The sequence below is a fragment of the Aquarana catesbeiana genome, linkage group LG02 (assembly GCF_042186555.1).
Source record: "Aquarana catesbeiana isolate 2022-GZ linkage group LG02, ASM4218655v1, whole genome shotgun sequence".
Lineage (NCBI taxonomy): Eukaryota > Metazoa > Chordata > Amphibia > Anura > Ranidae > Aquarana > Aquarana catesbeiana.
In genome coordinates this window covers 108,824,549-108,838,632 of record NC_133325.1, presented here as the reverse complement: position 1 = coordinate 108,838,632, position 14,084 = coordinate 108,824,549, and the positions used below count along the sequence as shown (strand labels likewise).

At 44.9% G+C, this 14,084-nt stretch overlaps 1 protein-coding gene across 1 annotated transcript in view; it reads left to right on the top strand.

Moving 5' to 3' along the window:
* The window catches only part of RXFP2 (relaxin family peptide receptor 2), a 512,938-nt gene that overhangs the window by 330,427 nt on the left and 168,427 nt on the right, over window positions 1–14,084 (top strand). The gene's annotated exons all lie outside the window — the stretch shown is intronic.

Sequence of the window (14,084 nt, the reverse complement as noted above, 5' to 3'; positions counted from 1 at the left end):
AACTATCACTTGGCAGATAAATTTAGTAGCCACCCTGCCTAAACATCAGGGTGCTACACAGAAAAAAATATACTAATCTAGCATGGTTTGCCAAAGGTCAACACTATATTTTCAATTCTGAAATTATCATATACAGCTCACCGGGCTGGCCATAGTAACTGCTTGATATGCACAACAATAATAATAATTCACTGCAGCACTAAGTACCAAAACAAACAATGATATATGATTAAAAAAACTAAATTCTCAAAGATCATTTGTCTGTGTTTAAAAAGATTACTTAATTTTAACCAAGTGTCATGTACTGTAGTTAATAATTATGTTCAATGTTTTGTAAGTCCAGACATTGTGACGTCATTAACATGTTTCTTTTCTGCACTTCAATGGGCTGACAAGGGAAGCTCTTAATTTCTCTGGCCATTCCTGGGACAGTGACAATACAGATATTGTATAGGTTTAGTATGGCTATGGTCAGGTTCACACCAATGCACTGTACTATTAGTGTATACATATGGGAAAATGGACATTCGGGTGTTCATGGAATTGTGCACACAAACAAACATATAGTAGCACAAGTGTGCCCATTTGTTTAACAAGATGGAATTCAAAGTAAAACATTGTCAATGGTTCAAATAACCTCTTTCTATGAATATGTCAGAGTAGTAATAATTAGCAATAGGGATGAGCCGAACACCCCCCGGTTCGGTTCGCACCAGAACCCGCGAACGGACCGAAAGTTCGCACGAACGTTAGAACCCCATTGACGTCTATGGGACTCGAACGTTCGAAATCAAAAGTGCTCATTTTAAAGGCTAATTTGCATGGTATTGTCCTAAAAAGGGTTTGGGGACCCGGGTCCTACCCCAGGGGACATGTATCAATGCAAAAAAAACTTTTAAAAACGGCCGTTTTTTCGGGAGCAGTGATTTTAATGATGCTTAAAGTAAAAAAAAAGTGAAATATTCCTTTAAATATCGTACCTGGGGGGTGTCTATAGTATGCCTGTAAAGTGACGCGTGTTTCCCATGTTTAGAACAGTCCCTGCACCAAATGTCATTTTTAAAGGAAAAAATCTCATTTAAAACTGCTTGCGGGTTTAATGTCATGTCGGGTCATGGCAATATGGATGAAAATCAGTGAGACAAACGGCATGGGTACCCCCCAGTCCATTACCAGGCCCTTTGGGTCTTGTATGGATATTAAGGGGAACCCCGCACCCAAATTAAAATAAGGAAAGGTGTGGGGCCACCAGGCCCTATATACTCTGAACAGCAGTATACAGGCGGTGCAAACAAGACAGGGACTGTAGGTTTGTTGTTAAGTAGAATCTGTTTGTAATTTTGAACATTTTTAACGTGTTTAGCTCCAGCCAAAAAATCTTTTCTAAGCTTTTTGGAAAACATAGGGAAGGGTTATCACCCCTGTGACATTTGTTTTGCTGTCTTTCCTCCTCTTCAGAAGATTTCACCTCACTTTTTTGTCCCAATGAAAAATGTTTTTTGAAAATTTGGGTTTTTTTGTGGAACAAGGATTGGAAAGCATCAGTGGAAAGGAGAAATTGTTTTCCCATATTAACTCTTACAGGAGAGAATTTCCCTTCCTAGGGGTAGATTTCATCTCACTTCCTGTTGTCTCCTTCCGTTTGCAAGTAGGAGTCGTTTGTAAGTTAGATGTTTGAAAGTAGGGTCCTGCCCTATATACTCAGCAGAAATTTGGGCCTTAGGTGTTGCTGTGGCCACAACACTGTAAGCCCTCACAGGGCCCTGCTGTGAAATATTAGATCAAGAATTGTAATTACATGCCCCTGTTGAACAGGAGCTGAAAAATTAGGCCTTAGGCACTGGTGCTGGTGCCACAACACTGCAACCCCTCACAGACACTCTAGTTGGAACGCAGGAACGAGCCCTGCTGCAAATTATTGCTTCAAAAATTGTAATTACACGCCCCTGTTAGACAGGGGCAGAAAAATTGGGCCTTAGGCACTGGTGCTGGTGCCACAACACTGCAACCCCTCACAGACACTCTAGTTGGAACGCAGGAACGAGCCCTGCTGCAAAGTATTGCATCAAAAATTGTAATTACACGCCCCTGTTAGACAGGGGCAGAAAAATTGGGCCTTAGGCACTGGTGCTGGTGCCACAACACTGCAACCCCTCACAGACACTCTAGTTGGAACGCAGGAACGAGCCCTGCTGCAAAGTATTGCATCAAAAATTGTAATTACACGCCCCTGTTAGACAGGGGCAGAAAAATTGGGCCCTAGGCACTGGTGCTGGTGCCACAACACTGCAACCCCTCACAGACACTCTAGTTGGAATGCAGGAACGAGCCCTGCTGCAAAGTATTACATCAAAAATTGTAATTACACGCCCCTGTTAAACAGGGGCTGAAAAATTGTGCCTTAGGCACTGGTGGTGGCGCCCAGAACCAAAAATGTTCTTACAAGCTATCAGCGTGATGATTGAGGAGGAAGAGGATAATTACTCAGGGATAGTCACTCAGCATCAGCATAGGCAGTCTTTGAAGGGATCTGAGATTTCAAAAAAAATTATTCGGTTACATCAGCATCAGGTGCTTGGTAGCTGGTGGTGATCCAAGACTCATTCATTTTTATGAAGGTCAGCCGATCGACCGAGTCGGTGGACAGACGCACCCTGTGATCGGTTACCACGCCTCCAGCAGCACTGAATGTGCGTTCCGAAAGAACGCTGGATGCAGGACAGGCCAGTAGCTCAATTGCATACTGTGCAAGCTCTGGCCAGTGATCCATCCTCAAGACCCAGTAACCCAGAGGATTTTCGGTGGGAAAGGTGTCCAAGTCTGATCTTGCCCCTAGGTATTCCTGCACCATGTAAAACAGACGCTGGCGATGGTTGCTGGAACCGATCATACCTTGGGGCTGCGGACCAAAAAATTGTCTGAACGCATCGGTCAGACGGCCACCTTCTCCACCGCTCCTTCTTTGACTGACCGAAGCCTCAGCAACACGTTGTCCAGAAACAGGAGTTTGTAACCTCCCAGTCTCTGGGAACGCGTTGCACAGACCTTTCTGCAAGGCCTCCCGAAGATGTTTCATCCTCTGCTCCCTCTGCGATGGCAAGATAAGGTCCGCAACCTTACCCTTGTAACGTGGATCAAGGAGGGTTGCCAGCCAGTATTGGTCCTTCTCCTTGATACCACGAATACGAGGATCCTTACGCAGGCTTTGCAGGATCAGGGAGGCCATGCAGCGTAGGTTTGCTGAGGCATTCGGTCCGGAGTCCTCTGGGTCACTAAGAACGACATGGTCCGCAGCCACCTCCTCCCAGCCACGTACAAGTCCATGTGTTTCTTGGGACTGATCCCTTAAAGACTGCTGCTGATGCTGAGTGCCAGGCTCCACCTCCATACTGACACAATCTTCCTCCTCCTCCTCTTCCTCCTCGTCCTCTTCCTGTGTGATCGGCGGGCACGCAGGAACACTGTCTGGATAAAGGGGGCCTTGAGAGCTAAGGAAGTCCTCCTCTTCCTGCCTCTGTTCTGCATCAAGTGCCCTGTCCATTATTCCACGCAGCGTGTGCTCCAACAGGTGGACAAGGGGGACAGTGTCACTGATGCATGCACTGTCACTGCTCACCATCCTCGTGGCCTCCTCGAATGGTGACAGGACAGTGCATGCATCCCTGATCATGGCCCACTGGCGTGGGGAAAAAAAACCAAGCTCCCCTGACCCTGTCCTGGTGCCATAGTCGCACAGGTACTCATTGATGGCCCTCTGCTGCGTGTGCAGCCGCTGCAGCATGGCCAACGTTGAGTTCCACCTGGTGGGCATGTCACAGATTAGGCGGTTCTTGGGCAGGTTAAACTCCTTTTGGAGGTCCGTCAGCCGAGCACTGGCATTATATGACCGGCGGAAATGCACACAGACTTTCCTGGCCTGCCTCAGGACATCCTGTAAGCCCGGGTACCTGCCCAAGAACCGCTGCACCACCAAGTTAAGGACGTGAGCCAAACAGGGCACATGGGTCATTTGTCCCTGTCGGAGGGCAGAGAGGAGGTTGGTGCCATTGTCGCAAACCACCATTCCTGCCTTAAGTTGGCGTGGCGTCAACCACCTCTAAACCTGCCCCTGCAGAGCTGACAGAACCTCTGCCCCAGTGTGGCTCCTGTCCCCCAAGCACACCAGCTCAAGCACCGCATGGCATCTTTTGGCCTGCGTACTTGCGTAGCCCCTTGAACGCCTACGGAGCACCGTTGGTTCCGAGGAAGAGGCCATGGAGGAAGAAGAAGAGGAGGGGGTGGAGGAGAGAGGTGTGTCACAATCAGCATTTTGGAGGCGTGGTGGCGGAACAACCTCCAACACTACTGCACCTTGTCCTGCATCCTTCCCAGCTGCCAGCAGAGTCACCCAATGCGCCGTGAAACTTAGGTAACGTCCCTGTCCATGCCTGCTGGACCATGAGTCAGCGGTAATATGCACCTTACCGCTGACCGCCCTGTCCAGCGAGGCATGGACATTGCCTTCCACATGCCGGTAGAGAGCCGGAATCGCCTTCCGTGAGAAAAAGTGGCGTTTGGGTACCTGCCACTGAGGAACCGCACATTCCACAAACTCACGGAAGGGGGCAGAGTCTACCAACTGAAAAGGCAGCAGTTGAAGTGCTAGCAATTTTGCCAAGCTAGCATTCAACCGCTGGGCATGTGGATGGCTGGGAGCAAACTTCTTTCGGCGGTGCAGCAGCTGGGGCAGGGAAATTTGCCTGGTACAATCTGACGTCGGTGTACCAAAAGCAGATTGCCCACAAGTACTTGGCTGTGACACACCTAATTCTACACCTTCATTCCTCTCACTGCAGGTCTCAGAGAGGACTGAAGGTCTAGTGGGGTTGGAAATCTCAGCTGATGAGGAGCAAGGAGAGATCCTCTTTGTTCTTTGGTGTGGGTCTTTTAGATACGCTTGCCAACGAACTGCATGGCAGGTCAACATATGTCTGGTCAAGCATGTGGTACCCAAGCGGGAGATATTTTGGCCACGCGAGATACGCTTGAGACATATGTTGCAAATAGCAGCGGTGCGATCTGATGCACTCGTCTCAAAAAAGGCCCACACCAAAGAACTTTTTGAATAACGCGCAGAGACTGCAGCGCCCTGCACATGTGGAGCTTTGGGGTGTGATGCAGTCAATGTGCTGCCCTTAGGCTGGCCCCTGGAGGGCATCCTGCCTCGTTGGTGATGTGCTGCAGCCTCCTCCTCCTCCTCCTCCTCCTCCTCCTCCTCCTCTCTCCTATCAGGCACCCACGTTGAGTCAGTGACCTCATCATCCCCTCCCTCCTCATCACTGGAGCAAACCTGGCAGTATGCTGCAGCAGGGGGAGCATGACTGCCAGATTGCTGTCCTTCTTGGGCACCCCCTCTGTCCGCGCTCATGTTACTGCCTTCATCGAGCTCAGTATCGTCATCAGAGCCTTCCGAACGCTGGGCATCCTCCTGGAGCATGTACCCAACACTGTGGTCAAACAGTTCGAGGGAATCCTCATGAGGACATGGTGGAGCTAAGGAAGGAGTCACTGATGACATTGAGCTGAGGGGAGAGGCCGCTGCTTTGCCAGACAAAGCACCCTGGGCATGGGTGAGAGAGGATGAGGAGGATGAGGACGGCTTGGTCATCCACTCGACCAAGTCTTCCGCATGTTGCGGCTCAACATGGCCAGCTGCCGAAAAAAAGGCCAAGCGTGTCCCATGGCCACGTGCTGATGAGGATGCACCGTCTCCACGACCAGCACTAGACACAGAGCCTGCTTGCCCTCTCTTATTGGCTTGTGACTGTCTGCCTCTCCTTCTTGGCCTTCCAGACATACTAATGGCCTGTAGCTGCACTAAGCTGGGATAGAACACCTGTAATTTTCTTCAAGTAGCTTTATATACTGTAACCAGACAAGCCTGCCTGTCAGTAGGAAGATAACAGGAACGGATCTAGCTGAACACTGTGAGCAGGACGCACTGTTCTAAATGTAAATAGTCTAGCTGCCTGACCGTGGTACTAATAGGATCAAATAGAACACCTGTAATTTTCTTCAGGTAGCTTTATATACTGTAACCAGACAAGCCTGCCGGTCAGTAGGAATTTAACAGGAACGGATCTAGCTGAACACTGTGAGCAGGACGCACTGCACTAAATGTAAATAGCAGGAACGGATCTAGCTGAACACTGTGAGCAGGACGCACTGCACTAAATGTAAATAGTCTAGAAGATAACAGGAACGGATCTAGCTGAACACTGTGAGCAGGACGCACTGCACTAAATGTAAATAGTCTAGAAGATAACAGGAACGGATCTAGCTGAACACTGTGAGCAGGACTCACTGCACTAAATGTAAATAGCAGGAACGGATCTAGCTGAACACTGTGAGCAGGACGCACTGCACTAAATGTAAATAGTCTAGAAGATAACAGGAACGGATCTAGCTGAACACTGTGAGCAGGACGCACTGCACTAAATGTAAATAGCAGGAACGGCTCTAGCTGAACACTGTGCGCAGGACGCACTGCACTAAATGTAAATAGCAGGAACGGATCTAGCTGAACACTGTGAGCAGGACGCACTGCACTAAATGTAAATAGCAGGAACGGATCTAGCTGAACACTGTGAGCAGGACGCACTGCACTAAATGTAAATAGCAGGAACGGATCTAGCTGAACACTGTGAGCAGGACGCACTGCACTAAATGTAAATAGCAGGAACGGATCTAGCTGAACACTGTGAGCAGGACACACTGCACTAAATGTAAATTGCAGGAACGGATCTAGCTGAACACTGTGAGCAGGACGCACTGCACTAAATGTAAATAATCTAGAAGATAACAGGAACGGATCTAGCTGAACACTGTGAGCAGGACGCACTGCACTAAATGTAAATAGCAGGAACGGATCTAGCTGAACACTGTGAGCAGGACGCACTGCACTAAATGTAAATAGCAGGAACGGATCTAGCTGAACACTGTGAGCAGGACGCACTGCACTAAATGTAAATAGCAGGAACGGATCTAGCTGAACACTGTGAGCAGGACGCACTGCACTAAATGTAAATTGCAGGAACGGATCTAGCTGAACACTGTGAGCAGGACGCACTGCACTAAATGTAAATAGTCTAGAAGATAACAGGAACGGATCTAGCTGAACACTGTGAGCAGGACGCACTGCACTAAATGTAAATAGCAGGAACGGATCTAGCTGAACACTGTGAGCAGGACGCACTGCATTAAATGTAAATAGTCTAGATAGAAGATAACAGGAACGGATCTAGCTAAACTGAATACAGTGTATATATATATATGCAACACCTGGGATGCATATATATACACAATACACTGTAAGTGCAGCTAACTGACTGACTGTTCTGCCTAATCTATCTAACTCAAATCAAATGACACTGTCTCTCTCTCTCTCTATCTCTCAGCACACCGGAACACACACTACACAGGGCCGCCGTGCAGGCGGCCTTATATAGTGTGGGGTGTGTACTAAATCCCCTGAGCCATAATTGGCCAAAGCCACCCTGGCTTTGGCCAATTACAGCTCTCTCTACTGACGGCGCTGTGATTGGCCAAGCATGCGGGTCATAGTGCATGCCTGGCCAATCATCAGCCAGCAATGCACTGCGATGCCGCAGTGAATTATGGGCCGTGACGCGCCACACGAATTTAGCGCGAACGGCCCATAACGTTCGCAATTCGGCGAACGATCGAACAGCCGATGTTCGAGTCGAACATGGGTTCGACTCGAACACGAAGCTCATCCCTAATTAGCAATATGCAGTATCCAATGTACAGTACATCTGAATGTACAAAGAGAATGGATGAGTATGGAGTGTGTAGTGTGCAGTACATTGTTGAATGGAGTGTTTTATGTACAAAGTGTGGTAGTGCAAAATATACATTATACAACATACAAAATTAGGGGTTCTGGAGTATGTAATGTAAAGCACAGTGTAGAGTGTGGTAGTTTGAAATATGCAACATACAGCACAGAATATAGAATGTAGCAGTCCAGAGTATGTAATTTACAAAGAGATTCTCATAATTTGCAGGGATTTTCACCCTCTTCTTGTTTTTGCTATGGGACAGGAAGTGAAGGGAAATTTCCTGAATGAGATAGATGGCAAAAACTTTACTCTATCCAAATTGAAAAAAAAGCTGTGCTTACAGTTCTACTTTAGTGGTAAAACATGGTACACGTTTCTGCATTGTGAAAATATTCCTACCACATTTTTTTTTATGTGCATTCAACTTTTCAGAAAAAACACACAATCAAAGCATATCTAAATATAAAACCAAAAATATTATATATTGTAACCTATTATCCCTCAGATGTGGTGGGAGCATTATTTCTCTTTCTTTAAGCTTTTTCCTTTATATTCACCTGATGATTCTGTCTACTATCACATTTCCTGTCTTGGGGTGGCTACGCTCACTCCTCCACTGTATCTATGGAGGAGCAGTGTAGCCACCCTTGGACAGCAGCATTGTCAACCTGTGGAGTGGATAGTGTTGATTTATATGGACTTTACATACTTGACTAACAAATTAAAGCATAACTCTAGCTAACACTTTTTAAGAAAAAGATTTTGCCTAAATGCATAAAAGCTGATTATATTAAAGTGATTGTAAAGGTTCTTTTTTTGTATTTTGTTTTTTTTTTAAATAACAAACATGTTATATTTACTTCCTCTATGCCATTGGTTTTGCACAAAGTAGAACGGATTCTCTTCTTCTTGGGTCCCTCTTTGCTGCTCCTGGCCCCTCCCTCCTATCGAGTGCCCCCTGAGCCAGCAGCTCTCTATGGGGGGCACCCGAGCCGAGTCATAGTTCCCTGTATCCATTAAGACACAGAGTCCCGACCCGACCCACCCCCTCTCTCCCCTGATTGGCTGGCTGACTTTGCTTGACAGCCGAGGGAGCCAATGGCGCCACTGCTGTGTCTCAACCAATCAAGAAGAGAGTCCCAGATAGCTTAGACACTCGTGGACATCGCTGGAGAGAGATGGGGCTCAGGTAAGTAATTGGGGGGTGCTGGGGAGGCTGCTACACAGAGAAGGTTTTTCATCTTAATGCAAATAATGCATTAAGATAAAAAACCTTCTGCCTTTACAACTCCTTTAAGCACCCCTGTAGAGTTAAATGGTTTGTCTCAACCTTTTAACTGCCTCTTTTGCTGGGCTGCTTGATCTATTAAAGGAAGTGGAAAAATAACAGACTTACTTGCCAAATCACCTGGTAAAGGAATGCCTGAAAAATGAAGAGGTCTGCGGCAGCAGGTAGGCATACAGTGCTGCCACTAACAGCATTACATAATGCTCTGGCCACAGATGTAGCCATAGGATTACTCTGTGGCCTGATTCCCATGACACAGATCCACACTATTGCAATGCAATTAAATGTATTCCCTAAAAATACTTCTGTATGGCAGCTGCTATTTGGGGCCTGGAGAATTTTTGGGGGTGCTTTTTCACACCAAAGCACCCCCACCACCTGTACATATACAGGCAGAACCTGTGCTGGAGATGACAATACTAGGTATACGTATGTTCCAGATGAATAGAGCCCTGACTACAGCTCTTTTGGGCAACTTTAGATAGGCATGTGTGGAAATTAAGTCATAATTCATATTATATCTAAATCACTCACACGCCAACACTTTTAAAGTCTAAAATGCTCTTTGCTGTGCCAAGTTGTAACTAAGCATGTCTTTCGTTCTTACCCTGTGCACAATGTGTCACTGACACTATTAATATAGGCTGGCTAAAATGATTCTATTTATTACCTTGTCTAGGATACCCTGACCCAATGTTCTTCATAGTGTTGCTTGATTTTAACAGACCTGAATAACAGGTCTCTATTCATATCACACATTGGAAAGTGTACAGCATACTGATGTTTCATCAGCTCTCTCCTCGTAGCAGGACTGCAAGCACCAGTCTGTTCTGGACATTTGACATAGGTGTTTGTTAGCTGAAAATGATGTATTACTGGGGAGGCCAGGGCAAACTTGCAATCAGTTTAAATGATCATTAGTGAAGTATTTTGTATAATAGGACTAAGTTTGGTACTTGCAGCGTAAAAAAAGTAAAGTCCCTAGAATGCAAGTAGTAATGCACAATTTTACCATCAAAAGCCAGTACTTCCAAAATGCTGGGTTAAGCCACCCTACTTGAAAATGTTACACATTTGAAGCAAAGAGGGCACACAACTGGCAATGACTGTCACAGTACACCGATAAAGTCCTCAGGAAAACTGCACAGTATTCTGAGGTAGTGGTCCTGCACACAGCAACCGAAAGAACCATTATGCCAGCTTCCCAACACAAGACAGTAAAAGCCAAAGAGGAGAATCAAGGTAGCTTCTTTAAGAGTAGGGTATTTTTTGATCTTCTTACTGCATGTCACTGCCATTAAGATGCTTGACCAGCAGCTATGTGCAACTTTGAAGAAAGGAGAGCACAGCATGTAGCAATTAGTCACATTCTACTGAACTTATTCTGTAATGTATTAATGTTTTACTTATCTAATTAGCTGAAGAAGCTACATGGGTAAGTAGAAAAACTTTCTTCAGCACTGCAGAAAAAGTCACTTAAATGTGTTTAACTAAACTTAGCTATACTACGGTCTGGATAAGAGATATGAGAACATTCGCCAACACTAGATAGCAGTTAAACATTAACCTTCTTCACTTGATTCACAACACCACTGCAAGCATAGTTTCCAACTGTCCCTCATATGGACCAAATCCCTCTGTCCCTGGTTCAGTCTCAGTTGTCCCTCTTTTTGGTCTGATGTTTACATCGCTATACAAAATGTACTATTTTACTAACCAAATGTGTTATGCTCCCCTAAACTTTTTATCCAACCTTTATATTGCTGCACTTAGTATTTTGAAAAACTAATATAAAGGAAAATTTGCATCAAAAAGCAGTTGTGCGGTTTAGCTAATCATTTTCTGCATATTAGATCTTTGTGGGTCCTGTAACCAGGGCTGTGACAAGGATGTGTCCTTTGCTTACACACGGGGGTTGATTTACTAAGAACAAATAGATTTACACTTTGCAAGTGCAGTTGCACTCATTTTCTCCATAGCTCAGTAAATGTGGTAAATCATGTGACAGCAGAAATATTCTCTTTAGCCTTATCAGATGTACAGCCAGTTGAACCAATTTACAAAGCATCATGTGGAACGTACACTGTGTAATGGATGAGCATCAGGATCTGACCTTGTTTAATGTTAAAGAGGAACTGCAGTCTGCTCACATATTTTGTAATAAAAACATCTTTGCCATTCTGAAACTTCCCTAAAACCACTTTGCATATTATCTTATATATACTGTGATTCTGTACTTGTCAAATATGCTACAGAAATCTCTCTCCACTAAGTCTGGCTGCAGCCATTTTAACTGTGGGCAGCTGAAGCTGCTTTCTGTTCACTTCCTGGATTTACACAGACACACAGAGGCACTATGGCCCTCTTATGACTCATCCCCCTCCCTTCCTGGCAAACTCTCACAAGAGTGAGAGAGAGAGAGCTGTGCATGATGTCATAAGCCTAGGCTTTTTAACAGACAAGAAACAGGAAGTAGACTGTATAAGGTATTTACTGGCAGAAACCATTACCTTGTTAGCATGGTATAAGCTTCTGAAGAATCTATAATATCCACTAAAACAGAGCCATCATCAGACACTGAACAGAGAAGGGGTGGGGTGGGGGTGAATTGTAAGTGGATGGACATCCTTACCATTGGATAAGTACAGAAAATGTTACAAGCAGAATATGCAGAAACAGCAGCTACCATAGGAAGGGGCACATAATTTGTTACAGCAAACTCTTTGCCATCCTATAATGTGGTTATTTATTAGATGTTGCCCTCTGAGAACACAGGTTGTCCTGTGATCTCTCCTTTTCCCCTACTCAGTGTGTTTTCTACAGTATTAGATATTATTAGATTTATAACAAATTTCTAACCAATTTTGGCAGATTGGGCCTCATAGACTTCAATGAGAACGCCTGAACATGTGCAACATGAGAATTTTATTGAGCGTTTTGTTGCTCGTTTTCTGCTCAAACAGCAGCTTTCCACCCCTAATTTCCTCCTCCTCCTCTCCCGCCCCCCAGTGCTTTCTATTGGCTAAACTGTAAAACACTTGTAATACACATCTAAAAAGGCTCAAAAACTCAAATAAAAACTCCTAAAATTCGCTCTGCTCCGGTGTGAATGCAGCCTAGGGAATAGTTGTTCAGAAGCACTGAGACCGCTTAATGACTGTTACACTACACAGACCTCCCCTTAAGTCTAGGGCTTGATTTACACTGCCGTGACATGGGATCTGACTTGTGAGACCACAAGTCCCGTAACATATGAAATCCTATTTTAGTCAATGAGAGCTGTCTTAATTCGCACTACTGAAGTCGCTTCGACTTCAGAAAAGGTTCCAGTACTACTTCAAGGCGAATTCTATCCAACTTCTATTTTATACTTCTATAAAATTAGCACTCAAGTCGGCAGGAAGTTGCCTGGCAATGTCACACCTCAAGTCACATGACTTTCAAGTCGCAGCAGTATGAATCGAGCCTAATCCAACCTTCACCTTTAAAAAAATTTTGGACTGAATTAGTTATTAAGGGAAATATGTCTGACATTTTCGGTCCTAAGACAGCAGAGTATTTACTTGTCAAGAATCCTGTCACACCAATTTTCCACTATTTGCCTAAGATTCATAAATAGTGGCAGTTATCGGCCCATTCCTGGAGTGCCTGGGGGAGACGGTTGATATGCACCTTCAGCCACTGGTCCCATGACTACCTAGATATATTAAAGACACCAGTACTGTTCTTTCCCAGATGTAGAACCTGAGGTGGACCCCTAAATTTCTTGGTAACTCTGGATGTGTGGGCCTTGTATTCATCGATTCCCAACAGCCTTGTAGTCCAAGCCATCAAACATCATCTAAACAAATACAGATCTTAGTCTAATGAGCTTCAAGAATACTTACTTTTGCGTACTGATTTTTTGTTAACACATATTTTTTTCTTATTTGATGGTGTGTACTATATATAATGCTGTGGGGCATTGATAAGGCTAAGTTTTCTCCCTCCTTGGCCAATTTGTATATAGGCTGGTGGAAGGAGCTTTCTTTGTTCTTCCACCATAATCCCTTTGACAGATACAAACATTTGGTATGGTCATTTCATAAATGATATTTTGATGTGTGGGATGGAGATGAGCTTTGGTTGAATTCTTGGGTTATCTTATTCTTGATTATAATCTTCATTTTACAAGTGGACATCATTGTTCTGTTATTGATTTTTTTGGATGACACCTTGGAGTATATTGTGGGTGGCGGGAGAGTGTTCACCAGAACTTTCTGCAAGCCCTCTTCTGGTAACTCCACTTTGCTTGCTACTAGTTATCACTCATCACACACCAGCAAGTACATACTGATAGAAGAATTTACAGAAGCGTATAGAAATTGTTCTACTGAAGATTAACGTTATAAAAACTAGACTTCTACAGAGAGGTTTCCCATGGTGGTGGTGTGGAGAGAGGGAAAACTATAGCATGTAGAAAAAATAGAGAAGATCTTTTATGGAGCCGTAATAAAAGGAAGAGATTTGGAGATCCAGAGGTTACATTTATAACAATCTTCTCCAAAGAATATCATCATGTTGTTAATATTATAAAAAAGAATCTTCCTATACTTTATTCAAACAAACAGCTACATACTGTGTTGGACCCCTTTCACACAAGCAATCTGATCCGATCCCACAAAAACAAATGTTAGGGTATACAGTCTGCCCGGATCAGATTGGAGGGCAGTCGGGTGTAAAACGGAACGGACATGGACATGTCATCTGCCCGCCCACCTCAGATCCCCTGCTGAGAAAAAAAGATCCAGCCTGTGTGAAAGGGGCATTAAAGAGGAGCTGCAGATTCCAGCCGCTGGGGAGATTGCCATCAGAGGCTCTTGGAGAGAGAGGTTTGGTGGATACACAGACTGCAGACCCGACTCCTGAAAGGGTTAAATCTCCAATGGGACTTTGAACTGTAACTGTGTTAGTGC